The following is a 4,190-nucleotide window of genomic DNA, read 5'->3' on the forward strand; positions in this document are numbered from 1 at the left end:
GTCTTTAGGGGTATTCAAAAGTATCCGAATCCGAATCCGTATCCAAATTATCCGACTATTCGTATCCGAACTATCCGAATTTTCGGATATCCAAATATTCGGACATCCGAATCCCGGATATATGAAAATTCGGATTCAGATTCGGATATCATTTTTCGATTTTTCGGATATCTGAATTATCCGAACTATTCGATATTTTAATTTTAATATTTTTTAATTTTATTTTATATCACACATGTATTAGTAAAACCCTAGATCTGCTAACTAACATAGCACAATAACAACAACATCGCCTCTTCTCTTCTGCCTTTCTCTTATCAACCCTAGATCTCCTCTTCCAGACTTCCAACTCCCATCATTGATCCCGTCTCCAGCCACCTTCCAGCAATCCCTTCAAGCACCACCGTCTCCAGCCACCTTCTAGACTTCCAGCACCACCGCCTCCAGCCACCATCGCCCGGCTCCAACCACCGTTGCCTATCTCCAGCCACCATCGCCCGTCTCCAGCCACAGTCGCCACCCGTCTCCAGTCTCCAGCCACCCGTCTTCACTTGGTTGTTTTATGTTTGCTTTTTTTGGATTTAGAAACTTGTTATTTGGTTATTGTATGTTTGGTTTCTTTGATTTGGAAACTTGAAATGTATGGATTTTATTATAAAACAAGTTTTTTTTTTTCTTTTTCGGATTGAACTTCGGATATCCGAAGTTTTGGATTCGGATTCGGATAGTTATTTTCACTATCCGAAAGGTTCGGATATCCGAAAGTTCGGGTATCTGGTTTTGAACAGGCCTACCAGCCTTTCCACACTTGTGACATATTACCGGTTTGCAATCGCCCACATGATTAAGATTACATTTCCCACATTTCGGTAACGTCCTTTTATATGTTTCTTGTTTCACATTCGAACCGGTCATGGCATCCTTTTGGGTGAGTGGGCGGGCTTGTTTATTTTAAGGGTTCCCATGCATCCTAGTTCCATAAACAGATCATTTTAAACTTGATGTTTCTCCCGGCATCCTTTTCACTCCACTCTTCATTAGGTCAAAAGTAACTACACCAGCTTGAGATACCTCACTTTCTAATGTTGGGTGGGCTACTGATTTTACGATGCTCTTTACAGCTGGGGTTAATCCCCAAATATAACGTTCGATACGTTTGGATTCCGGTGTAACTAACCACGGTACTTAGCGAGACAATTCATTAAAACGATTAGTATATCCCACATGGTCTGCACCCTTCATTTCCATGTTCCACAACTTATGTTCTAACCTTTGAATTTCTCTTTTTGGCAAAAATGTTCTAACAAAAGGTTCTTAAGTTCGGCCCAAGACATACGGTTTATAGCCTCTTATCCCCTTATTTGAACCACGGTGTTCCACCACATCAAAGCATGATCTAGAATCATACTAGTAGCGAATTTGACTATACCGTCTGGTGGACATTCACTAATGTTAATTACGGACTCGGTCTTTTCAATCCATTTCACTAATCTGTTAGGTCCCTCAATACCTTTGAATTCAGTTGGGTTACACGATTTAAACTGTTTAAATGCATATTCCTGACGTTGGGGTTCTTGATTGTTACGATTGTTACCGGTATTTGGTTGAGCATTAACGTTTGTAGTTGTGTTGGTAGTCGGGACGGGAGTTGGATTCATGACATTATTGGTGTTCAAAAGGGGTTCAGAATTCCCAACGACATTATCAGACGAGCGAGTATTATTACTGTTTATAACATTATCAGTATTCAATGGGGTAGTAATGCCCGGGGCTACATTAGTATCCGGCGGAGGTATATTACTAGTGGCCGTAGTGGTGCTCTAAGGTTTATTAATACTATTATTGGGACGTATGCTAGCCATGACTTGTGTTACAATAGTCGGTACCACTGCTTGTAGTTGGCAAGCAATCATTGCGGCCACTTCCGCCTCAGATATAGGGTTAGCTTTCTTTGGAGCCATTCTATACAATAACCATATATATAATATTCAATACTGTTTCCCTTATAATAAGAACAATATCACGATATTACAAATCACAACCACACAACTATGCCAAAGAACACGTTTGTATTACCCATAGTAATTACTGTACATATGCATCTCAAAATTTAGCGTGTAGGCTTAATCTGGCATAGGCCAGTGCTTGAATATGCGTATCAAAATTTGTCACTCGGTGACATATAGACTTAACTCGATAAGGGCTAGTTCTTGTAATAGTACTAAACCGTAAACAGTTCCCAAGTCAGCCCAAAATTCCGCTACAAAATGTTGCGTAGGATGTCAAAAGACTATATACAACCAACTATACTACTTTGTTCTAGTTATCCATTCGTATAAGATAGACCAACCATGAAATAATAGCTACTAAACCTACGATAACCGTCCTATCAATCCATAGATGAGATTCCACCTTATCCAAACACCATCGGTAACCAGTGTTCGATCTCTTCACATCTCTCATATTTTGCTGGTGTACCAAAAATCTTCTCGGGTTTCTTGTCTGAATTGAATAAGATCGCTTATTGATGTTACGTGGTCTAATACTTGGTCAGTTAACACTCTTAACCGATCAGATTTAGACATGGGAGGTGATTCCTGGATTGGGATTGGTACACCCCAGGCAGGGACTGATATTTTAGTAACTTGTACTCATGGAGTCTCTCCCCTATGATAATCCAACGTGGTGGGGATAGGGTGCGCTCAGGTGGGTGTACAGAAATGCGAGCAGTCTGGTGGGTCTTGTGTGTATGAGTCGGTGGTGAAGTATGGGGTATAATATGTGTAGAGGATGTCACTGGGGAATGATAGGCACTAGTGGCTCCTGCTCCTACATTGTTTCTAGGGGATTCTTGAGGGGGATAGGTGTCACAACGATAACCCGAAAGGTCGGGCTGATCTATAGGTACGTCGTGGGGGATCACAACATCTCCTACTCTCATTTGCCTCATCCTCTTCCGGATCCTCCTCGGTTTCCTCTTCTGGGTCTTCGTCTTCTTCATGTAGCACTGGTACTCCTTGAGATAGGCGATCGGTACTTCTTGACATGTTCATACACAATGGTTAGTAATAAGAATAATATTAATATATATATATATATATTAATAATATAAATTATAATAAAATACATGCAGGTATTCATACACATAAGCATAGATAATCCTTTATATACATATATATTTATTAAATATTATATTTTATACACATATGTTGTTGATTTTACATATTATATTGTTCAACGATTTCTTCTCACAGACAAGTCCGTTATTACGTACCGGGCCATAATAACCCACTTGTCCATTCGAGTTTATCTCGAGAATCATCAGTTTAATTATTTAATATTATATTATTCCCAGAGCTAATTGAGCCTACGGTTATATTAGGGTATCCTAAGGGACATCCTAATTCTATATAACCAATGGCTATGATACCAAATTCTGTCACACCCCGACTAGGTAATTGCGAAAGCGTAATATGGGAATGTAATAGACACCTCTAGTATCAACCACATTGTTATAAAGAAAAATTACAACTAATTTACATCATATTACATTGGTTGGTACTAAGTTTACAAAGTAGGTGAAAAACACATAACCAGTTATCGGGCTTCTTATTCATTACAATGTACTTGCATCTATTTACAGTGATTCAACATCAGTTTTTAACACCGAGCACATAAGAAATCCTTCCAACTTTAGCTCAACTGAAAAGCATGTTAAAACGGGTCAACTATGTCTAGTTGGTGAGTTTCAAGTTTCACGAGTACAAACAAAATCAGTATACGAGTTCGTAAAGTTCACACTATGTATGTATGTATGTATGTGTATGATGTTTTTATACTAAGCCACAAGTGAAACCGAAACGAGCAAGAAACACATGGCCACCCCTGCCCATGCACTCCCGTTGGCATTTTAACAGCCACTTTGCCCCAAGTATGTACTATGTCTAACACCACGTAGCAGAATATACAAAGTTTAAATGAAAATGTGCAACTGGGTTAACATGTTCCGCCATAACCCTCTGGCCCGGTCAGTTGGGTTTGTCAAACCGATAGTACTATCCACACGTCACCGGCGAGAAGTTAATCACTTGTGTTTGTGGGGACTTTCAAGTGTTAGTACATAGATAATTCACATCATCACAAGTGTTCAAGTATAGAAGTATATGTAAACATGCTTTCCACCAAAAAGT

This window comes from Bidens hawaiensis, unplaced genomic scaffold, assembly GCF_021521415.1.
Source record: "Bidens hawaiensis isolate Kalapana, Puna unplaced genomic scaffold, B.hawaiensis_p1.1 tig00045334_1, whole genome shotgun sequence".
NCBI classification, from domain to species: Eukaryota; Viridiplantae; Streptophyta; class Magnoliopsida; order Asterales; family Asteraceae; genus Bidens; species Bidens hawaiensis.